Below are 27,265 nucleotides of genomic sequence, written 5' to 3'. Positions count from 1 at the left end.
GAACCAAACAAAAAGAGAAAGGAAGGAAGGAAGGAAGGAAGGAAGGAAGGAAGGAAGGAAGGAAGACCTTCTCCTAGGGTTGGCAAATTGTCTCTGTGTTGGAGAGCTACTTTACAATTAGCCAACCATTAAGGACTCTGCCTTAACTTTCACTTCTTGTTTGTGTAAAAGGTAAACTGGTAAACCAGAGATTAAGTCTTGGGGTCTTCTCAGTCATTTGGTGACCATGAGTCAAGTTCTGCACATGCACATAACATTCTTATTTTCCTGGTATACACAGAAATTTTAAAATGTTTTCATTTGTTCATTTTAAACTTTTTTTATTTGTTATAATTATTTATACATGACAATAGAATGCATTTCAATACATTGTACCAGATGGAGCATAATTTCTCATTCCTCTGGCTGTACCTGGTGCAAAGTCATTCCAGTGGTGTAATCACATATGTATATATGGTAATAATGTCTGTCTCATTCTATCGTCCTCCCCATCCCCACAGCACCCACCATCACTCCCTTCTGCACAATCCAAAAGTTACTTCATTCTTTCCTATCCCTCACTATAGATCAGGATCACCTTATCAGAGAAAACATTCGGCCTTTGTTTTTTTGGAATTGGCTTATTCCACTTAGCATAATATTCCCATCTGCCTGCCACTCACACAGCCTTACCATGATATTCATCCTTCCCACCCCCACAGCATCCAGCACTCCCCACCATCACTCCCTTCTGCACAATCCAAAGTTACTTCATTCTTCCCTATCCCCTCATTATAGATCAGGATCACCTTATCAGAGAAAACATTCAGCCTTTGTTTTTTTGGAATTGGCTTATTCCACTTAGCATGATATTCTCTAGTGCGTGGACTCTCTCTTGTCCAACAAGGAGGTACGTGGAACAGGATAGAGGAGAGTGTGGCTGCAGAGTTGCTAATCAAGACCTCCAGAGACCAAGCAGGAAGCAAGTCTGATTTTATTATGCAGTTACCATGTATGTATACTCAGGCAGTAGCTAATCAGATTACAGGCAGCCACCAATGCAATTTCTGCTAAATGTCCTTGCAGCAACCAATCGAGGAGTGGGCCATGGAGCAAGTACAGGGCTTGCAACACATGGTCTCATGCCCAGAGCTGTGCCTACCAGGTAATAGGCCTGTGGCTCACTCGCCTACCATGAGGGGAGTGGCCTGCCACTCACACAGCCTTAAAGTATGTCATGTATGCAGTACTCCATGCACTTGTCCCACACTCTAGTTCCATCCACTTACCTGCAAATGCTATAATTCCATTTTCCTTTAAGGCTGAATAATATTCCATTATGTATTTGTACCACATTTTCTTTATCCATTAATTTGTTGAAGGTCATGTAGATCTGTTCCACAGTTTAGCTATTGTGAACTGAACTGCTATAAACACTGATGTGGCTGCATCTTTGTAGTATGCTGATTTTAAGTCCTTTGTGAATAACCCCAGGAGTGGGATAGCTGGGTCAAACAGTGGTTCCATTCCAAGTTTTCTGAGGAATCTCCATACTGCTTTCCATAGTGGTTGTACCATTTTGCAGTCTCACCAGCAATGTATAAGTGTTCCTTTTTTCACACATCCTCACCAACACTTATTATTATTGTTATTTGTATTCTTGATAATAGCCATTCTGACTGAAGTGAGATGAAATCCTAGAGTAGTTTTGATTTGCATTTCTCTAATTGCTAGATGATGAACATTTTTTCATGTTTGTTGATTGATTGTATTTCTTCTTTTGTGAAGTGTCTGTTCAGTTCCTTAGTCCATTTACTGATTGGGTTATTTGTTTGTTTTTTTTTTTTTGGTGTTAAGTTTTTTGTGTTCTTAATATATCCTGGAAATTAGTGCTCTATCTGAGGTGTATGTGGTAAAGATTTTCTTCCATTCTATAGGCTCTCTCTTCGCGTTATTGTTTCCTTTCCTGAGAAGAAGCTTTTTAGTTTGACTCCATCTCATTTATTGATTCTTAATTTTATTCTTGTGCTTTAGGAGTCTTCTTAAGGAAGTTATATCCTAAGCTGACATGAAGATTTGGGCCTACTATTTCTTCTATTAGGCACAGGGTCTTTGTTCTAGTGCCTAAGTCTTTGATCCACTTTGAATTGAGTTTTATGCAGGGTGAAAGATAGAGGTTTAATTTCATTTTGCTACATATAGATTTACAGTTTTCCTAGCACCATTTGTAAAATAGGCTTTTTTTTCCTCCAATGTATGTTTTTGGTGCCTTTGTCTCATATGAGATAACCATATTTATGTGGGTTTGTCTCTGTGTCTTCTATTTTGTACCATTGGTCTACATATCTATTTTTGTGCACCATTATCAAGTAGGGTTCATCCCAGCAATGCAAGGTTGGTTCAACATACCAAAATCAATAATGTAATACATCACATCAATAGACTTAAAGACAAGAATCACATGATTATCTCAGTAGATACAGAGAAAGCATTTGACAAAATACAGCACCTCTTCATGTTCAAAACACTAGAAAAACTAGGAAGAGTAGAAACATACCTCAACATTGTAAAAACTATCTATGACAAGGCCAACATGATTCTAAATGAAGAAAAAATGAAAGCATTTCCTCTAAAAACTGGAACAAGATAAGGATGGCCTCTCTCACCACTTCTGTTCAACATAGTTCTTTTTTTTTTTTTTTTAGATAAAGACTGAATTTAATTTTTTTTATTTTTTTTTAATTTTTTATTGTTGGTTGTTCAAAACATTACATAGTTCTTGATATATCATATTTCACACTTTGATTCAAGTGGGTTATGAGCTCCTATTTTTACCCCATATACAGATTGCAGAATCACATCAGTTACACATCCATTGATTTACATATTGCCATACTAGTGTCTGTTGTGTTCTGCTGCCTTTCCTATCCTCTACTATCCCCCCTCCCCTCCCCTCCCCTCTTCTCTCTCTGCCCCCTCTACTGACATTCATTTGTCCCCCTTGTATTATTTTTCCCTTTCCCCTCACTTCCTCTTGTATGTACTTTTGTATAACTCTGAGGGTCTCCTTCCATTTCCATGCATTTTCCCTTCTCTCTCCCTTTCCCTCCCACCTCTCATCCCTGTTTAATGTTAATCTTCTTCTCATGCTCTTCGACCCTACTCTGTTCTTAGTTACTCTCCTTATATCAAAGAAGACATTTGGCATTTGTTTTTTAGGGATTGGCTAGCTTCACTTAGCATAATCTGCTCTAATGCCATCCATTTCCCTGTAAATTCTATGAGTTTGTCATTTTTTAATGCAGAGTAATACTCCATTGTGTATAACTGCCACATTTTTTTTATCCATTCATCTATTGAAGGGCATCTAGGTTGGTTCCACAGTCTTGCTATTGTGAATTGTGCTGCTATGAACATCGATGTAGCAGTGTCCCTGTAGCATGCTCTTTTTAGGTCTTTAGGGAATAGACCGAGAAGGGGAATAGCTGGGTCAAAGGGTGGCTCCATTCCCAGCTTTCCAAGAAATCTCCATACTGCTTTCCAAATTGGCTGCACCAATTTGCAGTCCCACCAGCAATGTACAAGTGTACCCTTTTCCCCACATCCTCGCCAGCACTTGTTGTTGTTTGACTTCATAATGGCTGCCAATCTAACTGGAGTGAGATGGTATCTTAGGGTGGTTTTGATTTGCATTTCTCTGACTGCCAGAGATGGTGAGCATTTTTTCATGTACTTGTTGATTGATTGTATGTCCTCCTCTGAGAAGTGTCTGTTCAGGTCCTTGGCCCATTTATTGATGGGTTGTTTGTTCTCTTATTGTCTAATTTTTTGAGTTCTTTGTATACTCTGGATATTAGGGCTCTATCTGAAGTGTGAGGAGTAAAGATTTGTTCCCAGGATGTAGGCTCCCTATTTACCTCTCTTATTGTTTCTTTTGCTGAGAAAAAACTTTTTAGTTTGAGTAAGTCCCATTTGTTGATTCTAGTTATTAACTTTTGTGCTATGGGTATCCTATTGAGGAATTTGGAGCCCGACCCCACAGTATGTAGATCATAGCCAACTTTTTCTTCTATCAGACGGCGTGTCTCTGATTTGATATCAAGCTCCTTGATCCATTTTGAATTAACTTTTGTGCATGGCGAGAGAAAGGGATTCAGTTTCATTTTGTTGCATATGGATTTCCAGTTTTCCCAGCACCATTTGTTGAAGATGCTATCCTTCCTCCATTGCATGCTTTTAGCCCCTTTATCAAATATAAGATAGTTGTAGTTTTGTGGATTGGTTTCTGTGTCCTCTATTCTGTACCATTGTTCCACCTGCCTGTTTTGGTACCAGTACCATGCTGTTTTTGTTACTATTGCTCTGTAGTATAGTTTGAAGTCTGGTATCGCTATACCGCCTGATTCACACTTCCTGCTTAGCATTGTTTTTGCTATTCTGGGTCTTTTATTTTTCCATATGAATTTCATGATTGCTTTCTCTATTTCTACAAGAAATGCCATTGGGATTTTGTTCCATCCCCCCCTTCATTTCATTCTCCTTTGTCTAGTCCAGTGAACTAATATTATCCCCTTAATCCTTGTTGTGTGTTAGCATCCACATATCAGAGAAAACATTTGACTTTTTTTGAAACAACAACAAAAACAACAACAACAAAACCCTTTATCCCCTCATATATTTTCTTTCCTAATCCTGTCCTTTCTTGATTTTCCAGGCTATATATTTCTTATCTGTGGCTATTTTCTCCTACCAGTGGCTGTTATGACCAATTGTTTGGGCAGCTCCCTCACTGTGGCTTCCAGTGGGCTATGTCATTTATTAGCATGCAGCCAAGGCCATTAATTGGGCATGTTATGGTTACTGTGAGGTCAAGGTCAGAAACATTCAGTATAGGTACTCAAGGTCATAAACATTTGCTTCTGAGCATGCACTCACTTAAGTAAACTGTAGGCAAGTTACATAACCAACAAAGATCTCTGTTTGTCCTGCATATGGAAAGGACCTATAGAAAGGGTGCAGGGCACAAAATGGAACTGGGTGGAGGCCGAAACTGGGCTTAAGGGCTGACTAAAGACTGTTCCCATGACAAAAAACTGTGTCTCCTATTCTAACGTATCTTGCATCTTCTTCCATCTGCCAGGATTCCGAATCTGTTTCCTGGGTGTGAGTTCCCACAGGACACCAATACTATCTTTTAGAAAATTTTAGCAAAATCCCATTCAGTAAACTCAGTCCCTGAAATGCTTGAGTCATGCTAAACCAAGGCTAGCTCTTTTTATGGCCTTTCAGGAAGCCACCAGGAAGACTGAAAATACAATTACTTGAGAATAAGGGCCTTTTTTGCAATCTCTGGTACTGACAACCTGCCCCAGGAGTGTGAGCTGCCATATCATGGTCACTGATGATCTGGAGGATGAGGGTTGACAAGCAAAGCCTCTCTTCCTGGATGCAGCCACTTCATTCTTCATTAAGCTCTCAAGTGGTTATTATAAGCTCTTGATCAGATTCCAGTGTTCTGTAAGAGCTGATTTTTGACTATTTATGTGAGCATTTTGGTCACTTTTATAAAGGGTTGAAGAACTAGATTTCCCTAGTCTACCCTTTTTGGTGATATCATCCACCTTTAGACGTTTGTTCTGACACTTTAAATAAAGTAGTACTCCATCAGGTAATTCTTTTTTTTTTTTTTTGTTATCTACATACCAACCCTTTAAAAGCCTGTTGATATTCCCTAGCATGAGTAAACTAAATAAATAGATGACTTAACTGCTTTTTTCAACATAGGTAATATCCTACTCCTTTTTCCTCTCTGCATCCAAGCCACTCAGAAAGATGAAACTTCTTTTAATGTCTGTCTTTCCTTTTCTGTGAAGACCTTTCTGAGCATTCAGGTGGAATTGGACTTTTGATTAACTTTACCTTGCTGCAGCCATTACATACTGTGGTCATACAGGTACAATAGCCTCTTTGCAATTATTTATTTATGCTGGACTTGCAACTATTTGTTTATGCAGCATTACTTAGAGGTAGGATTGTATCTTAATGTTTTCTGTATATCTAGATCTTAGTATAGTACCTGGCATATGCCAAGGACTTAATACATGTACTGAATAAAATCTTTACAGCATACTGTAATAGTAAAATCCTTATTGTAGACTGAATTCAAAATACTCTTTCTTAAATGTCCCTTAGTGTAAGTCATTCATATGGTTACAAAAATAAATATATTTTAAATGTTTTTATAAGAAGATGTGATGTAAGCTTGATGCATAGTTTTCCATTAATTTGATTTAATTTAATAATGCATTTCAAACATGCATAGGAATAAATGCACTGAGTGTTCTTCAGGAACTCTGTTAAAGCTTTCAATAAAAGGCAAAAAAAATAGAGATTTGAGGTTACATTACAAATATAAACCTGAAGTGCAGGAATTATATATTATGAGTTCAAGGAAGATTAGTAGCACAATAACAATCACACATTGTGCAGAATTACAAAATTAGAGTCTGACCATCACATAAAACTGAATGGATGACCATCTCAGGTCAAAACAAGTAAGGTAAGGAAATCCCTCTGGATAAACAGAACCAAAAGATTATTCAGAAGACAATCTGGAGATCGATCTTATGCAAAGACAAATGATGATCACTTTTCCACAATTCTATGCCATTTAAACCAAAATGCTTTCACATGGAACATTTTCAAGGCAGGCATCACCAATCACCCACAAAACAATATAAAATAATGATCCAAATAAGCATTAAGGTAGACAAAAATACAGCCATCAGGAACATGAATAGGGAACTCATTTGCTATAGCAAATATATTAATTTCTAGTTTAATTACTATAGCAAATGGTCTAATTTTATGTATACAAGTATTCCTGTCTTTGAAACAATTATATCATTTGTATAGCTTTTGAGCTGAGCACTGATTTAAAATCTCACATCCATCCTGTGAGGTAGGTGCTATTTTAAAATGAGAAAACTGAAACTTGAATAAATGCTTTGGCCATATATATAAAGGTGGGATTTAAATCAGAATTTAACTTAGGTGGTAAGAATTCAATTAAAAATACATGCTATGATGTATTACACTTTATCTCTAAGCAATAGTGATTGCACAATGATATCCATCTTTTAAGATTACTTCAATGATTACATTAATAAGGTAGATACAATATAGGCATTACTGGTGCCTCTGAAAACAAAAGCCCTTATAATTAACCAATGTTAAGAATGTAATGTCCAAGGAACACTTCAACATATATTGATTTCAAATTATAGAGATTAATAACTAAATGATTTTTTACCTGATTCTTAGATCAAGTATTGACAAACTTTTATTTTATAAAGAACAAGAGAGTAAATATTTATTTACTCTCTTTAAATATTTATTTAAATATTTATTTGATTTTGTAGACACATAATCTCTGTCTTGACTTCTCAGTTCTGCCACTGCATAAAACAATTTGAAAATAATATATCACTAAGTCAATAACATATAGAAGATTAACATCATTTGCCAGTAATAGCACAAATTGAGATGAGTAGCAGCAAAACTGCATTGGGTTAAAGAAATGGCTCCAGATGGAAACTTAAATCCACAAGAAAAACTGAAAATAATAAAATACTGAAAAATTGAAATAACAACCAAAATTATTATGCAAACAAAAGCTATAAGTAACAATTGTACTACTTTCTTCTATTATTGTTTTCAGAAAAATGCAATTATATAAAGTAATGACTATAATAATGAACTAGTGGGTTAGCAACATTTTTAGAAGCAATATTATATCAAAAATACTATACAAAGATAGGAGAGGGAATAGAGACATAAGAAAAATAAACATATAGTCAATTGGAATTAAGTTAGTATTAATGTAAAGTAGATTCTGATATGTTAAGATATATATTGTAAGACCTACACTAAAGTGTAAAAAAATTATTGAAAAAACAGAATACTACCAGTATAAAATATTAATTTGATACAGAAAAGCAGTAAAAAAATAACGAAAACACATGATACATAAAAAAAAAACAATAGGTAAAATGGCAGACACAAAGCTAACTATATAAAAATATTAAATTGAACAGATCAAACCATCAAAGCAAAAATCATGCATTGTCAGTCTGGTTGATATGATGTGATCAAACTATATAATGTCTACAGGACACAAACTTTAGATTCAAAGATACAAATAAATTTAAAGTAAAGGGGAAGGAAAAGTTTTCATCCAAACATAACCCACAAGAAAGCTGGAATGTCTACAATTATATTGGGCAAAACAGACTTTACACAAGAAGGTTAGTAGATATTAAGAGGAACACTTTATAAAGATAAAACAGTCAACCCAACAGGAGGAGGTAATGTTTATAAATACAATGACTCATCTAGTAACAGAGGACCAACATATGAGAAGCAAAAACTGAGTGAAATTGTAACCATATGCAATTGTTTTCTGAGGGCAAAATCAATGAACATAACTAGGAAATGAAAGAGTGGAGAAAGATTTATAACCCAAGGGAATAAGATGAGCACTGGCATTTTCTATAAAGCAATGCTCTCTTCAAAGGATTGAATCATGGAGGAGTTTTTTGGGTGCCTATGTATTTTCATATTGTAAGGCTCTTTAGGGCATGAGGACATTACTTATCATGTTTATTTTAGGATGTATATTTCAGAGCATGATCAGTGCAGGGTCATAGTTCAAGAAGAAAAGATGTTGCACACAGATATGGGAATGCTCAGCTTAAACTCATAGCTTGAGTAGCAGAAAAACTACATTGATAACAGTTAAAATGGTGGTGAAACAAATGATTCTGGGCATGTTCAGTTCAGGGTCACAAAGATAGAGACATGAACACTTCTGGGTATGCTCAGTTCAGTGTTATAAAGATCCAAGTTTAGTTCCAGAGACTAAAAGAAAAAGTTAAGAGTGGTTTGGTGATCTTGAAGAGCATGGCTAGTTCTTCATAAGTTTCTCCAAGAAATTTTTTAGCTGAAACAAAGGAAAGGACATTTTGAAGGTGTGTAAATGTAGGAACTTGCCTCTAAGGGTCACCATCTTGGCTTAGTGGCTAATAAAGTAAGGAGAGAAATAGACCATTGAACAATAATAGTGGGAGACTTTAATATTCTATTTTAAATGGAAAGAATGACAAGAAGAGTTCAATGAGAAAACAAGAAAAACAACAATCTAAACCATTAAAGCTAAAAGACGTCTATAGAACACTGCTATATCCAACAACAGCAGAGTACATATTCTTCTCAAGTGCAGTTGGACTATTCTGTAGGATAGATGATGTGCTAAACCATAAAGCAAACCTCATGCATTTTAAAGGACATAAATAACATAAAGTATATTTTCTGACCACAATTAAACAAAATTAGAAGTCAAGAACAAAAATAAACCTGAGAAACCCAAAAGTATATAAAAATTCAGCAAGTCACTCATAGAAAACCAATGGTGTGGCTGCGTTACTATAGTGTGCTGATTTTAAGTTTTTTGGGTATAGAATGAGGACTGGGATATCTGGGTCAAATAGTGGTTCTATTCCAAGTTTTCTAAGGAATCTCCATACTGCTTTCCATATTGTTGCACCAATTTGCAGTCCCAACAGCAAAGTATGAGTGTGCCTTTCCCTCTACATTCTCACCAACACTTACTATTGCTTGTAACTGCCATTCTCTGGCATGAGATGAAATCTTAGTGTAGTTTTGATTTGCATTTCTCTAATTACCAGAAATGTTGAACATTTTTTCATACATTTGTTGATCAATTGTATATCTTCTTCTGAGAAGTGTCTGTTCAGCTCCTTAGCCCATTTATTGACTGGGATTTTTTTTTTTTTTTTTTTGGTGTTAAGTTTTTTGAATTCTTTATATGTCTTGCAAATTAGTGCTATATCTGACGTGTGTGTGGCAAAAAATTTGCTCCCAAAATGTAGGCTTTCTCTTCACCTCATTGATTGTTTCTTTTTAGTTTGAATCCATCCCATTTATTGATTCAGCTCAATTTGCAATAGCTAAACTGTGGAAGCAACCTAGATGCCCTTCAATAGATGAATGGATAAACTGTGGTGTGAGTGTATGTGTGTGTGCACACACACATCGGGGTTTTTAGTGCCCCCCCACCCTGTTTCCTCCTGACCTGTGGGAGAGATGGGGAAAGCATGCCCCGACCAGGAAGAGCCAAGAAAGGTAAAGGTCGACTGGCAGCCTGCACCCAGCCCTCCCTCGCTGAAGGAAAATCAGATGTGCCAGGGAGACCAGTCAAAGCAGGATCTCATTTAATGAGAAAACACACACAGCTAGTATAATGTACAGGAGCCAATCAGGATAAAGGTCAGCAGGTGCCCATCCTACAGGCAGTAATGGAAGACACGAGCTGTCCATGGGTGCGGAAAGTTTCTGAGACTATTCTAGAGGTCGTCAGATTTTTTGTCACCATCCATAGCACCACCTCCTGGCTGATCAACAGGTGCTATCTTAGCCACATGAGGACCCAGGACCAGGAAGCGGGTCGCAAGTTAGGTTTTCCTCTTTTCTGATGCAACATGCCCCACATGTTACATCATGCCCTACACACACACACACACACACACACACACACACACACACAATGGGATATTACTCAACATTAAAAGAGAATACAATTATGGCATTTGCAGGTAAATGGATGGAGTTGGAGAATATCATGCTAAGTGAAGTAAGGCAATCCCAGCAGCTGAAGAGGCCGAGACAGGCAGATCATGAGTTAAGGCCAGCTGCAGCACCTTAGTGAGGTCCTAAGTAACTTAGCAATACCCTGTCTCAAAATAAAATATAAAAAATAAACTATGGCTATGGCTCCATGGTTGAGCACCCCTGGGTTCAATCCCTGGTACAAAAAAAAAGAAAAGAAAAAGCTAGCAAAAGGAAGGAAATAATTAAATTAGAGCAGAAGTTATTGAACTAAATGGTATAAAATACTAATTAATTTAGTTTCTTTGAAAAAATTCAACAAAATTTAAATATTTACCAGATTGATCAATAAAAGAAAGTCGATTAAAATCACAAAAAAATATTGAAAAAAATAGGAATAGAGCTGGACACAGTGGTACATGCCTGAAACCCCAGTGGCTCTGCAGGCCGAGGCAAGAGGATCACACTTTCAAAGACAGCCTCAGCAACAGCAAGGCACTAAGCAACTCAATGAAATCTTGTCTCTAAATAAAATACAAAAAAGGGCTGGGAATGTGTCTCAGTGGTCAAGTGCCCCTAAGTTCAATCCCCAGTACTGCTCCCTCAATAAAAAAAAAAAAAGCAGAAATAGAAAGTAACTACCAACCTAGTAAAAAAAAGAAAAGAAAAAAAAGAATAAAGAAAAAGAAATAAGTAAAAAGAAAGAAAGAAAGAAAGAAAAGAAAAAATCCATACTCCTTAATGGTGAATAACTGAATGTTTTCCTCTTATGTTTCAGAATCAGACAAGGATGTATTCTCTTACCTCTTCCATTCAACATTTTTCTGCTATGGACAATTAGTAAATAAAAAGACAAAAGGAATCCAGACTGTAAAGGAATAAGTAAAATTAATTCTATTAGCAGATGGCATTATTTTGTGTACAGAAAATCCTGAAAAACCCATTAAAAAATAATTGAAACTAATAAGTTCAGCAAGGAGGTTGTAGGATAAAAGCTTAATATACAAAATCATAATATTTATATAACATTTCCCATGAACCAGTTAAGAAAGAAGTTAAGAAACCAGTTATATTTATAATAACATTAAAAAGAATAATGTACTTTAAACAAAGTCATATAAGACTTGTGCATTGAAAATGTCAAAACATTGTTGCAAGATACTAATAAAGGTCTAAATAAATGTCAAAATACCCTGTTTTCATAGATTGGAAAATTTAATGTTAAGATAATAAAATTTCTCAAATCATCCCACCATGTCAGTGCAATCTGTAGCAGAATCCTCAGTGACTTGGTAATAATACACAAGCTGATTTTAAAGTTTGTATGAAATTGTGAGGAACTGAGAACTAAAAAAGTTTTCAAAAAGGAAGAATAGAACAGGACAGTTGATACCTCCCAATTTCAAATTTACTACAAAAAAAAAAAAAAGTAATCATGACAATATGATACCAGCATCAGGGTGATGTATAGGCCAATGAAATAGAGTCCAGAGGAAAAATATGTAAAATTAATTTTGTGTAAGGATGTCAATGAGTAAAGAATAATCTTTCAATAAATGATGTTGGAACAACTGGACAAGAAGAAGCAAATTAATCAAGTAGGACATTTACCTGTAACATACCATATTGCAAACATTAACTCCAAATGGGCCAAGCACCTAAACGTAAGAGCTAAAACTATAAAACTTCTAGAAGAAAAGAATGTATAGACATAAACTTTTATGCCCTTATGTTTGGTAATTATTTTCTAGACATGATATTCAAAATTCAACAAATAGAAATAATTAAAAATGAAATAAACAAGTTTCAAAAAATAAAATACCTGGGAATAAATATAACCATGTAGGTGAAAGACCTCTGAAATGAAAATTATAAAACACTGAAGAAAGAAATTGAAGAAGATAAAACAACCTTCTATGTTTTGGGGTAGGCAGAATTAATGTGGTCAAAATGGCTATATTACCAAAAGCAATATACAGCTTCAATACAATCCCCATTAAAATACCAATGACATTCTTCACAAGACTAGATAAAAAATTCTAAAATTGATTTGGAAGAATAAAATACCCAGAAGACAGAAAGCAATCTTGAGCAAGAACAGCAATGCAGGAGATATCACAAAACCTTACCTTAATTATGCTGCAGAGCTATAGTAATAAAAACAGCATGATATTGGCCTCAAAATAGACATGAAAACCAATGGAATAAAACAGAAAATGCAAAACAAACTCAGAGACATAGAGTCATATGATTCTTGACAAAATTGTCAAAAATATATGTTGGAGAAAAGATAGCATTTTTAACAAATGGTGCTGAGAAAACTAGAAATCTACATGTAGAAAAATTGCAATAGATCCCTATATTTCACCCTGAATAAAAAAAAAAAAAAACAATGAAATCACAGTGGATCAAAGACTTACAAATTAGATCAGAAATTTTGAAACTACTACAAGAAAACTTAGGATCAACTCCCAAACACAACATCATAGGCACTAACTTCCTAACAAGATCCTAAAAGTGCCAGAAATAAAACCAAGAATGATTAAGCAGGATGGCATCCAATTTAAAAAAAAAAAAAGTTTTTGCACGGAAAAAGAAACAATGAAAAGCAGGAAGTGAGAACCTACAGAATGGGAGAAAATATTAACCATCTACTCTCTTGACATGGGATTAAGGTCCAGAATGCATAAAGAACTCAAAAAACTTCTTAACACCCCCCCCAAAAAAAATTAATAAGTGAGCAAAAAGAACTAAACAGACATTTGCCAAGGAAGAAATACAAATATATAAAACATGTTCATCATCCTTAGCTATGAAGGAAATACAAATCAAAACTACATTGAGATTTTACCTCACTCCAGTCAAAATGGCAATTATCAAAAATACAAATAATAATAAATGTTGACAAGGATGTGAGGAAAGGATATATTGTTGCTGGGACTGCCAATTAATATAACCACTCTGGAAAGCAGTATGGAGATTACTCAACAAACTAGGAGTGGAACCACTGTATGACCCATCTATCCCACTCCTTGGTATTTATCCAAAAGAAATAAAGTAATTGTACTATAAAAAATATAGCCTCACCAAAATGTTTATAGCAGCACAACTCACTAGAGCAAAGATATGGAACAAACCCAGGTGTCCGTTAATAGATGACAAAGAAAATGTGGTATATATACATATTGGAGTTTAATCCAGCCATAAAGAAGAAGGAAATTATGACATTTGTGGGTAAATGGATGGAACTGGAGAACATCAGGTCAAATAAAATCAAGGTTTGAATGTTCTCTCTCACATATAGAAGCTAGAAAAAAAGTAAAGGGGAAAAAAAGAGGGGATCAGATATCATAAAGACATAGGGAAAATCAACAGAATAGACGATTAAGGGGGAGAGAAAAGGCATGGGAAAGGGGAGGAAACACAAAATAAGTTTAGCAAAAATCCCACTATGTTCATGGATAAATACACCACAATAAATAGCTATAAAACACCAATTAAAATATGTAAGTGAGCCAGACATGCCTGAGATCCCAGTAGCTGGAGAGATTGAGGCAGGAGGATCGCTAGTTCAAAGTCAGACTCAGCAAGTTAATGAGGTATAAACAACTTAGCAAGACCCTGTCTCAGAATAAAAATGGCCCTGGTACTAATTTTATATGTATACATATAATTCTATATGTGTGTGTGTGTGTGTATGCGCGTGTGTATGTGGCAGACCAGTAGAAAGGGAATAGGGAAGAAGGAGAAGAAGGAAGGAAAGGAAAGGGGGAGCACTTGGGATTGAAATGGACTCAATTAAATTCCATGCATGTATTATTACGTGAAAATCAACCCAACTATAATGCACCAAGGAAATAAAAAAAATAAAATAAAATACTTAGTATACCAAAACTAAAAACTTCCATTCCAAAGATGTTTTCTGCTTTGGGAGCTTCCTATTGAATTCCACTGGATTATCTCTTATAAATGTCATTACTCTTTTAAATATTTTGTCATTTTAGTAAATCTTTAAACTTAAGGCAAAAACTCTCTTAAATATTTGGCATTTTATTAAATCTATATAAGCAGGAAGGTAAACACTACTCCTTTTTTGTTCTTTTTAATTCAAAATTACTGAGGTGTTTTTATTTCATTTAAGTTTTTGTTTTTCTGAGTTTTTTGTTTTTGTTTTTGTTTGTTGTTGTTTGTTTTCTTGTTTTGTTTGTTGCTGGGGATAGAACCCAGGGATGCTTTATGAATGAGTTACATCCCCTGTCCATTTTATTTATTTTATTTTAAGATAGAATCTTGCTAAATTGCTGAGCACCTCACTACATTGCAGAGGCTGGCCTGCAACTTTCAATCCTCATGCCTCAGCTTCCTAAGTTACTGGAATTACAAGCTTGAACTACCTTATAGGATCATGCTGATATCATCTTGATATTCTGCTTCCACAAGAATATTTTAGAATCATCTTTTAAGTTTCTAAATAATCTTGTTTAGATTTTGATTTAAAATGTGTGTAATAGATTAATGGTGAATGTGTATATTGACAATAGAAAGTCCTATCTTTATTATTTAAGTCTTGTTCATTGGTTTGTAAATAAAATATTTTTCTGTTAAAGTACATTGTGTTAGGTGTGTTTCTGTGTAACATTTCACAAATAATAGCTTTTTAAAATTCATATTACTATGTGTTCCTGACATAGCACATCAATTTTTATATATTGGTCCTATCTTCTATACTTTCATAACAGGATATTCTATGTAGATTAAAATAAAATCTTGAACGGACAGTTTTGTTTTCTATTTTTCAAAACTTAAAAATTGGTCTTTTTTCATTCAAACAATGGAGCACATTTTAGAGTTTCAGGCAAGTTATAGGGTCAGAGAAGTTGAAGTTAGAAAAATGTTGTAAGTGAATTTCTTAATATGAACTTGCATAAAGACTTTTAAAAATCAGTCTCTTGTGAGCAGACCAGTTCATAAAATGACAGCAGATGCATGAATTCATAACAAAGCACCACACAAGCTCTTCTTAGGAATGCAGTATGTTGATGGATCACTGGGTTTGTTGTTTTTTTATTGCTGGTTTTGTCTTTGTGTGTTTGTTTCTTCAAGAGTGTAGGTAAGGAGGTAGGTGAGAGTTAGGAGTTACCAGCATAAGAAAAATATGAATCTTCTAGTATTACCCACTGCTATTACACACGGGAAGGAAAGATAAGATCAAGCTAGCTGCACTCCTCAGGGTAGTCAAGGTCAGTAGTGATTTGATTCAGGAGGAAATATGTATGCTACTATGAATAGCAGCATATAAATTTATGTGTTCTCCTGCTTAGGTGGTCACCCAGCTGCTTCTGATATCTCACAGTCTATGACAGCAATGTCCATAGGAAGGAGATTTAGATTCCGAAGAACATTACAGCTATTCAGAGCACAGAATTGAAAATGAGATATATTTTATGTGGGATGTTGGCCCTACTACTTTTGAGCAATTCACTTAGCCTCTTCAAAACAAAAGGCCTTTATTTATATGAGGGTATAATAATACATATTTAAAATTTCTTTTATGAAAATTAAACTAGATAATTTATCTAAGATTCTTTCTATAATGCCTGCTCATGGTAAAGGATCAGTGAAGGTTAGCTACTTCTGTTGCAAAACAAATAAATAATGGATCCTAGGTGGGGAACAAACTGTAACATAGCTCAATTGCAACAAGTATTAAGTTTTCCAAAATAAGTTAAGGAATAATCTTGATCTACTGACGTCTTAATTTTAGCAGCCTTCTTCCCTGAATGTCTTTCATTTTCTTTTACTTCTCAGTTTTTACTGTCAGAAATAGCACCTCATTCTTTCTACTCAATTTCATTTCCACCCTATAGAGTGACTTAAAATATGTGTTTCTACCTAAAAGATCACTTTATATCTTTAGAATCTATTTTTTTAAAGTCAGGTTAATTTGAACAAATGTATCTATATGCTTTAAGATAAATATTGTATAGGTTTAACAAGTGATTTGAGTGGAAAATGTACTAGGAGTAACTCCAAAAGAACACTTTTCATTTGCCCCAAAATAACAGGAAGTTTCAAGTTGCAAACCATCTTCAAATATTTTTATTTATTTTTATTAGTGTAATAAAACTATTCCTAACAATGGGATTCATTATTGCACGTTCATACATGCACACAGCATAATCTTTTCAATCTCATTACTGAACCTTCACTTTCCCTTTCCATCTCTTAAAACTCCCCCAACCCATTCTGCTTCCTCTACTGATATCTCTCCCATTATTATTTTCATTTTACTTAGAGGATTTTATATATATATATATATATATATATATATATATATATATATATACACATATATATATATATGCATATAATATATGCATTAACAAACATTTTAAAATGTTATGAAATTCTGTTTTGTATAGAAGCTAATTAGGATAATCCTTGTTTACCAAAGACTTGTCAGAACGATCGGTTATCACATTCATATGACTGCATATGTATTTGCTGGAGTAACTGGTAAATTTATGAAAGTTACATAAGTACTTCCCAGAACTGCCAATACTGGGAAAGACACTTTTGTGAGGAACTCTGAAGTCACTTCTAAATAAGAATGCTTAAAATCAAAACAACTATATCAAGAGAAACCACAATGGCATCACCCAGCACTTCAAGGTTTTTTCGTCTCTTTCAGCCCTTAGCATTGTATCAAAAATATTCACAGGAAAACCTGCATGTGTTTATCACATGTTTATCTGAGTCCTCCCATCTTTGATGATTTAAATCCTGAGATGTAGAATGTAAAGTTTCTCTTATACCCTTTTCTCCCTTGCATACAATACCCAGTACTATTTCCTTTCTCCAATGCATCTTTTCAAAACCATTTTAGGGGATATAGCTCAATTGGTAGAGTGCTTGCCTCTCATGCACAAGGCCCTGGGTTTAATCCCTAGCAACACACACATACACACACACACAAAAAAAAAAAAAACTACACTTTAGTCTCTCCCCCATGGACATGTCTCCCAACCACAAGTTTCCTTCATATCTTTAAACAAGGTCATCAGTTCTTTTCATTACCAAACATTTGAAAATGTTATGTAATTCTGTTTTGTATAGCAGCTAATTAGAATAATCCTTATTTACCAAATATAGTAAAAATCTCCTCAATCCTTGAAACACATTTTTCTCATAATCGCTTCTAACAAAGACACCTAACAGTTGGCCAATAAATGCAGACTGACTTGTTGATCAGAAAAAATATCTTTGCCCTTCTTTATGCATTCAAGTTTTATCATCAATTGTGCTTTAGCTGAATAGTACAATCCACACAGGAAAATCTATACTTTAAGAATATGCACTATCTAATTAGAATGCTTTCTCACTTCAACTACAGGCATAAATGTCATATTTTTATATTTAATGCCCCTATTTATTTTCTATGTGTGCACATACATAATTTTAATAATAAATTTGATATATCTCATGGTACAAAGTGTAAGTATTTCTAATTAGTTTGATCAAAGATACCATAGTCAGTGCTGAGTAATGAAAATTGTGCCAATAAAAATTCTATTGCTTTTGACAGGAAGAAAAATGGCCATACATTGATTCAGACCTCCCAGCCTTCCAGAAAAACATTTACATGTGATGTATTTATAAGGGCACATAAATGTATATGTAGTCACAGTTGTAATATTTCCTGCAGCACAAGCAGCAGGACAGCAAGCTATTTCTGCTGAGTTTTCTTATTTTATTATTATATTTGCAGTTTTTGACTCTGGTCTATTGTGATTTTAACTCTTGCACTCTCTAGGAGGTCTTGAATAGGGCAAACAAAGTAATAGACTGACCACAGAGATCCAGAAAATCTCTCTTATGTTATCCTTGTATTCTGGAGTCTTTGATGTCTGAATGAAAGAGATTATCCTTACTAAAATAATGACTTATACAATGAATATCTGGATAAGAGAAGAAGTAAACTAACATTTATTAAGTGCATAAAATCTGTGGGTAAATCAGTGGAAAATGAACTAAAGTCAAGTGTCTGGGGATAGATCTAGAAATTCCTAATTTCTCCAGAGTATGAAAGATTGGGAACCAAAAGAATTGCAGAAGGGCTCACAATACCTAGAGAGCAGAAATATGCACAGTTAATGTAGAGGCTAGCTCTTGGAGACCCTAACAGCAGATAGTTTATAGAAATACATTTGAGGATTCTGCCAGCCATTGAGGTTACCTCTGCAGCCAGAACTATACAATTTCAAGTTCTTCCTCTTCTATTAGCATATTATAATCTTAAATAAGTCTGAGCTCTGTTGAATCTTAGTTTCTGTTTCAGTCAGCTTTTTTTCTGCTTTGACTACAAGACTTAATAAGAACAATTAAAGGAGGAAATGCTTATTTGGTGGTTCACAAATTCAGAGGTTCATTCATAAAATGGCTGACTCCATTCCTCAGGGCCTAAGGTGAGCAGAACATCTTGGGGAAGAGTGCAATGGAGGGAAGTGGCTCAGGACATCATACCAAGGAAGCAGAGAGAGAGAGAATTCTACTCAACAAAGACAAAATATATACCTCCAACCATGGCCCCAGGGACCCACCTCATCCAGTCACACCCTACCTGCCTAAAGTTGCCACCAAATGAATCCATGATCAGGGGATTAATGCATGTATTAGGTTAAATCTTTTATAACAAAGTTACTTCACCTCTAAACCTTCTTGCATTGTCTTACATATGATCTTTTCAGGAACACCTAATATCTAAACCATAAGAATTTCTTCATCTAGAAAATAATAAGTTAGAAAAAAGATAATTGGCGTGCAAATATTGAGCTGGATTCCTACATGTCCTAATAAGGGAAAATATAGAGTACTGTACAAGGGACTCATGTATGGGTTTTCAGACTTTTGTTTTATGGAAGTGATATTTAAGGGAAACTAAGAAGTATAAATAAGATCAAGAATGAGAAAAAACTTTCCAAGGCAAAAATAAGAGCCAGAATTCTAAAAGATTTTAGCATGTTTTAGAAATACAAAGGCCAGGATATAGAATAGAAAGTGAAAGTGTAAACAGGATGACATGAGATAAAAATGGTAGGCAGATCATGGGTATATTAATTGCATAAATTTTAGTAATTACATGTAAAATTAATTTTTGTCCTTAGTGTAATCTGAAGACTTTAAAAGAAATAAAATGTGTGACATTGTCATTTTTTGCTTAAAAACTATCATTCTGTCTATTTAGTAATTAATCACAAAATCACAAATAGGCATATGGGAAAATTTTTCATACTTTATTTATCTCTGAGGTCAGAATTTATGATAGCTTGGAATAAAATAGCAGTAGATGAAATAAAAACTCATTATTAATTTAAATACATGTTCAGGAATGAAATGTAGAAGGATTTGGATTGATTTAGTATTTGACCTGTCATGGGGGCGAAGTGGAAGTAATATCCATAGACAAACTTCACAGTTTTTACTATGCTGGAAAGCAAGAAATGGATCATAGGTAGAGGGGAATGTCCATCCAATAGTGTTGGTATGATTTTATTAATTATGTCTGAAACAATAGTCTGGAGACATGCCTACAGGCTGCTGAACACAAAAGCATGTATTAAAGATGAAGAAAAACAAGGAATAATTTGAAGGAAAATACATAATATCCTTGGATAAAATCAGGAGAAACGGGACACCATAGACTGCAGAGACTCATCAAGCTTATTCACTTGAACATGAGAAAACAAGATAGAAAGGATGGGAAGGAAGATCAGGTGGGATATTTAGTTATGTGAAGATGAAATCTTTTCAATCAGCTGAGAGTAGAAGGCAAAAGTTAGAAGTTTAAGTGATTAAAAAGAGTAACAGAAAATATAACTGAATAGTTTAAGATTATAGAGGAACAAAAAACCTAGATAAATAAAATATAGCCCAGCAATATTGAATTACCACATTAAATTTTTGACAAAAAAAATTAAAGTAAGACCAGTTTCTAATGGTTTAATCAGGATTGGAATTTTCCAGGATTTTTTTTTCCAATGGAGTTGAGGAAAATTGCAATGAGGTGATAATTACAGTGGATCATGGAACCCAAGCTAGATAAAGTGGGTAATGAAGACATGAGAGTGGGTAACAGAATAGAAAGTTTCAATTAGTAAATTCTGTGGTTCTTGATGTGGAAAATGAGATATATATGCAGCAGTATGCTGTGAGACTGAGAGATAATGATCTGGTTTCAGAAACTGCATATTTTTTGGTTATGGTATAGTAAAAATATGACTATGAGAATAGGGTAGAGGAAATATTGAGATGAAAAAAATCATGTAATTGGAAAGCTTAAGTGTATAAGGTATAAAGTGTCAACATATGAAGAACACACAGTCTAAACAGCTTTTATAGTAGGTAAGATATAGAATACATCAATTTCAAATAATAAATCTATAAGCAAAGACATGGGGTAGCCATTTAACTCATCCTGAAAAAATATATGACCTAAGCCTATTGATATGCCTCTGTACCTCAGTTACTTGAATTGATCTTACCATGAAAACTCACAAATTATTCACAGGCTAAATGCCTCTTAGAAACCTTAAGCCCTAATCGACTTCATGTTACAAATGAAATTGATTCCCAGAAAAATAAAGTATTTCCAAAGATGGTACCTTGAATTTATAGGAAATTTAATTATAAACTCAAGCAAGCTTTCTTTCTATACCAACAAATTAAGGCAATATTTCCCATGCTCATAGTGCAAATGTTTAGGGTTTTGAGAGCAGATCAATAAATATTATTTGTCTTTTTCTCTCAAGTTCTGAAAAAGTTAGGGGAAAAGAAAAAATACTAATGCAGATAAGAAACAAAAATCATTTTATTACTTATATAATCTAAATTACAGTAGTTCATTTACAAAAGCTGAGCATACTCAGTGCATTTGTCTAAGATTTACCAAAGTGATAAGTCACTCTCTTGACAGAGGACAGCTGACAGAACTAAGAGAAATCAAGAGTATTAAATGCATCAACATGTTAACATTTAAAAAGTCATCAGGAGTTAGGAGATAACTTTTTCCACATATCAATGAAATCATTATCAGTAATGATAAAATACAAAGATACAACTCATCAAATCCATTTATAAGATAAGTAATATTGGCAATTCATACATTAAATCCAAAACATAAATAATTTTAAAAGTGTTTGAAAGAAGTATAATAGGTGTCCTGGATCATAACCAAGTCAGAAGAAGTACACCATTCTGAAGGTGAGTTAACAGTTCTGTAAGCCTGGGAGGCAAGGGGAAAATCAGATGCAAAATAGCAGTGCCAACCAATTTCCATACTGTTTAGAAGACTGAATGTGTTAGGCAATATATTTTTGACTATAGAAACCATAATTTTAAGAATATCACTTTTGACAATATAGATGTTTCCTTCATTTTTAGTCATGGCATAACTAACCTATCCTTTAAAAAAAATCTTATACTTAGTTATATATGAGTTTTCATCTCTAGTATGTATGATTACAGGAAGAAATTGTGCAGAATAAGCTGACTCAAGAACACCTATCTTCACAGTTTTTTTTTTTTTATTTCCTATATAAAATCAACCAATGGCAGCTTTAAGCACATTCATTTATAGGTTTGGTCACCTTAACAGGTTAACTTAGTACTTAACTCTGAAATCTAGCACCCAGAAATAGCCCTTCTGGGCCTATTTGCATGACACATGTTTCTATTTTAAATTTCATCATGAAATGAAAGATTCACTTTCACATGATCTTATGTTGAAAGCACAGACCAACTTCTTGAGGAATTGATAGAGTCAATGTAGAGATTGGAGATTCAGGAACACCAAGATCCTTATCTTTCTGTATTTGTCTTAATTCCATCTCCTTATATCTCAATGGGAACAATCCCTTTTGAAAATTTCTTTTGCTCTTCCTTTTTTTCTCAGTATCTTTTCCTTTCACTTCTAAAACCAAAATATAGAATATTATTTTTGTGAATAAGGAATTTTAAGAGATTGGAAGGCATACTGGAAAGTTCTATTTTTATATACCTCACAGTGAAAGAAATCAAGAACACAATTTAGCTCTATGAAATACATTGGGATGGTACTAATAAACAATTTATTTGTGTTTCCTTATGAAGTCAAGTTTAAATTAAGACAATGGGCTCATTTATGGAGAAAAAATCAATTTAAACCAGTTGTTTTAAAGGTAGTTAAGTAAAGACTACATCCATACTGCTTTGCTTCATGGTAAAAAGTTTATGAATGGTTTAAAATCATAAAAACTTCTAATCATTCTTTGTACTTTGCTTTCACTGGATACATACAGGAATCGATTGGAATCTGTGGCTTGGTCTGGATCGAAGAACCAAAGCCCCATACATACTATTTAAAAATCCTGCTTGATTAACCTTCTAGGGAAGCATCCAAGATTCATGTATAGGCTGCATAGCAGAATTGGGGTAGCATGAAAAGATGAAAGGTCTGCAAGTGCTTAGGATCAGAGCAATAAGGACACCCCATTTACCTTTTCCATGTAACAGATTGTGTCCTACAGAAATGTGCCACAGTTATCTCAGATGCCAGGTAGCCAAGTGGAAAGCATTAGTGAGGATTTACGGTTTAAGTAAATTACTTCCAGAAGTTATGTTTCCAAGCTATTAGTGTGGAAAAAAATAGTCTGAAATTCTGGGGAGAGAATACATCTTTCTGTAAGCAAGTCAGTGGAATGAGGAGAGTGTCACAACTTCACCCCTTAAAATCACTTTAATGCATCTATTTTATTACACTGGATTAAAAATACTGCACTCAACACAATTAGCAATTAGATAAATAAACATGCCCAAGGAAAAAGCAATGCCCTATCACATGTTTTTTTTTTTTTTTTTTTTCTTACCATAGAAGATACTTAGAAGTGAAAATTTTGTCAGTTATAAATTAGGACAATAGAAGTCACCATTTTTCTTTTTTGTTTATTTTTCCTAAAACAAATTAAATCTGTGTTAGACAAAAAAAATTCTAACCTGGGTCATCGTGGAAGAATAGAATCTTTCATAGATCATGCTAGAAGAGACTAGGTAACAACTCCAATCATTTAGAGCAGCCTAAACAAATAACGCCAAACTCTCAGTGACTCAACATAACAAAGGTTCATTTGTTTTTCACACTTCATGTTCAAGGAGGTAGACCACAAAACCACCATATTCATTGTTGTCTTTCTACATACAGTTTAGTCAAGGGATGCTCAATCAAACTGTGAATCACTTTATAACCATATACTTCCTTGGTTACAGTCAACATGGCAGAGAAGGTAAAGCTCTGAAAAATGAATGCTCTGGATTAAAAAATATATCCATTGTTCTGGTTTAGATGTGAGGTATCCCCCAAAAGCTCATCTGTGAGACAAGGCAAAAGAGTTTAGAAGTAAAAATGATTGGATTATGAAAGCCTTAACCTAATCAGAGTATTAATCCCCTGACAGGGATTAATTTGAGGGTAACTGTAGGCAGGTAGGGTGTGGCAGGAGCAGGTGGATACCTGGAGGCATGCCTTAGGTATATATATATTTTGTCTTTTTTGAGCAGAGCTCACTCTCTGCTACCTGGTTTGATGTCTTTGAGCTGTTTCCTTCTGCCTAGCTCTTCCACCCTGCTGTTCAGTCTCATCATAAGCCCTGAGGAATGGAGTCAGCCATCTGTGGACTGAGATCTCTGAAACAATGAGCCCCAAAATAAACTTTTCCTCCTCTAATTAAAAAAAAAATGGGGGGGGCGGTCTTTTGGTCAAAGTAGTGAAAAATCTGACTAAGGTAGAAATTGATACCCAGAAGTGGGGTCATTACTGTGACTAACTTGACCATGTGGTTCAGAAGATTTTGGAGCTTTTTAGAATTTGTGGGAGAAATTTTGAAAAATTTAATGATGCAAGCTTAATAGCTGTTTCTGGTGGAAGCTCAGAAAATCAAAACACAGATACAACTGTGGAAAGTAAAGAGTAGGCTCATGAGGTTTCAGAGGAGAAGGAGGGCTGTATTGGAAATTAAATTAGAGGCCATTCATGTTACATTCAAAAAGTTATTTAAATTTTGCCTGTGTCCTGAGACTTTCTGTGAGTCTTATTTTAAAAGTGATGGACTTTTTAATCTGGTAGAAAACCTTTCTAGGCAGTAAAATATTCAAGCAGTGGCATGGGTATAGCTAGCAGCTTTTAGCCAAGTTAATTTTGATATTCAGGAGCAGAAAGCAGAGCAGAAAGATTTGAAAAACTTTAGAACTGGGACTAAGGAAGTTAGACATTAAAGACCTTAGTACCACTAAAAAAAAAAAAAATCTTAGCAAAGACTTTGTCCATGAATATAAGATAGATGGCTTGAGGGCATCTCAGGAATTGGCAAGACCACACCCATCTCAGGCTCAAGGGAGTCTAAGTAAAAATTCCTTTGAGAAGAAACCATGTGCCCCAAATAAATTCCACCCCCCCCCCTCTAAAATTGTTCTTGTTAGGTCTTTTGGTCATAGCTGACTAATACACTCATCGCTTCTTGCTTGGTGAGAATTAGTCACCAAACAATGCCTAAATTCAAGTGGATGGAGAATTAGAATTCCTTGTGAACCATGAAGTAAATGAGAATCAGACAGTAGTGAATAGTATTGGTAATTATTAAAATGCCAACCACAATTCAATCTTAGAGTCACTGTATATTTCAGTTACTTTCAACTTTTCACCAGAGGAGATATACCAAAAGCCCAGCATACGCCTGTGGTACAAGATGGTGTTTACAGCTAGACTAGATGTGACTCCTCTTGTATAGGTAATTAGAAACTGTAAAGTGAGCTATCTATATCTGGTAACCTAGTATATACTGGCAGAACCAGAACATAATACAAACAATATATGTTCAATTCAGAGAGAAGAGTGGCAAACATAAGGTCACTGGTTCACAGCAATTCTGAAATTCCATTGTGCAGAAATTATCAGGGCTTCTTTGTAGGTAGAAAAATCTTGTATTCCTTTCATATTTCCCCAGTTGCTTCTTCTCTCTCTGGTAGTGACCTGCCTGTAGTGGACACCTTTTTCATTTTCAAATTTGAGTGAAATAACCTCACTGTAGAGCATGGAATACGGTTCTCTATCAGGTACACTCGGTGTCAGATGAGGAGAATATAAACCACATCTATGGGGGAATTAGACCCTGGTAGAAGGAACTTTGCTCAATGGGCAAAAAGGTAAATGTAAAAAGCTCCCTTCCCCTCTCCCATGTCTGACTCTGACGTGTGGTTCCCCCTCCTTGCCATCCCCTTACCAAGAAGAACTACTTTTGAAATAGTATATGGAAGAAAGGAAAGGTGGATGGATGCCTTATATTTAGTCCTCTTCTATTTCCCTATTGATGACCATCACTCCGTAGTAACTTAATCAAAACAAGAAAGTCAGACACTGCCATGAAATGCTTCAGACTGGAAGTGATGCTGTTCTCCTGCTCACTTTTCATTGTCCAGCATGAAGAACATGGACATATAAAACTTCAAGTGTTAAACAATTATAATCCTCCATGTATCTGAAAGAGGAGGGGATGTTAGAGAACAAACATATTTCTCCCACAGATATCCTCAATGTTCAGACTTCCCAGGCATATCCTCCAGCTCTTCCCTTTCCCGGGGCTCTGGTACAAATGAGGCCAAGCTCTCCATCACCTCAGAAATTCCCATAATCCACTTCAGGACCTTCCTCCACTTACTCCAATTTACTCTCTTTTAGGAACGATGTTCTCACTGCCCTCTGTCCTGCCCCAGTCTTGTTTGCTTCACTTGTTAGTTGTTCTCTTGGCTTGTTGAACAACCATTGTCCAAGGACAACATCTACTACTCTTTTGTATTGGATCTATTGATTCCATGTTTTTTCTCTTTCTTAATATTGAATTCTAGTCCTCTTGCCTTGATATATAAAAAAAATAAGTTGTAAACAATTTATCTTGGAATTTTGAAGGCATTATGGTATCTGACTTCCAGCCTCTCAGAATGCTTTTATTTTTTAATTTAATATATCATTTCATTCATTTCTAAAAGTTCTGTATTATTCTCTGATTATTTGTTTTCTGGATTTTTTTTAAATAGAGGCAGTGTTTTCTTTTACCTCTCTAAGGTTATAGGATATTTTAAGTTTCCCTCTTGGATTCTTATTTGTTTCCTTTTTAAAATCTATCTTCCATATTAGACAATTTCTTAAAATATCAATCACTATTTTTCTCTTCAGTCATATTTAAAAGTCTGACTCGAATTTTTCTTCACAATTTTCCAGTTTCCCTGTAGAGATTTTGGGCAAGAAATAAACATTGGTTGTTTTAATTGTAAAGGCCAGTTTTGTTTTGTTTTGTTTTGTTTTAGGAAGAAGTTTCCCGTCTCCTGCCTGGAGTAATTTTACTTTTCCATCAGAATCACAAGAGCAGTATAGGTAAGGTGGTTGGGGTTTTTAACACTGAGCATGCAAATATTCATTCGACCCATCTCATATCTCATCCCCAATTTCTACTCTACCTGATGAAGCAGAGACAGCAACCTTTTGGGTTTGAGTTCTCTGCAGAATATGCACAGGTTT

At 34.7% G+C, this 27,265-nt stretch overlaps 1 long non-coding RNA gene across 1 annotated transcript in view; it reads left to right on the top strand.

Annotated features, from left to right (window-relative positions):
• LOC124075524 (uncharacterized) overlaps nt 1-27,265 on the top strand; it is a 66,065-nt gene that overhangs the window by 20,835 nt on the left and 17,965 nt on the right. The window contains exon 3 of the long non-coding RNA XR_006846087.2: nt 27,055-27,121. This is a non-coding gene — a long non-coding RNA (uncharacterized LOC124075524). The remainder of the gene's footprint in view (nt 1-27,054; nt 27,122-27,265) is intronic.

Source organism: Marmota monax, unplaced genomic scaffold (assembly GCF_021218885.2).
Source record: "Marmota monax isolate L192 unplaced genomic scaffold, Marmota_monax_Labrador192_F-V1.1 WCK01_AAM20220418_F8-fsc00391, whole genome shotgun sequence".
NCBI classification, from domain to species: Eukaryota; Metazoa; Chordata; class Mammalia; order Rodentia; family Sciuridae; genus Marmota; species Marmota monax.
Note: the sequence above shows the minus strand (reverse complement) of the source record. Positions and strands in the feature narration are given on the sequence as shown.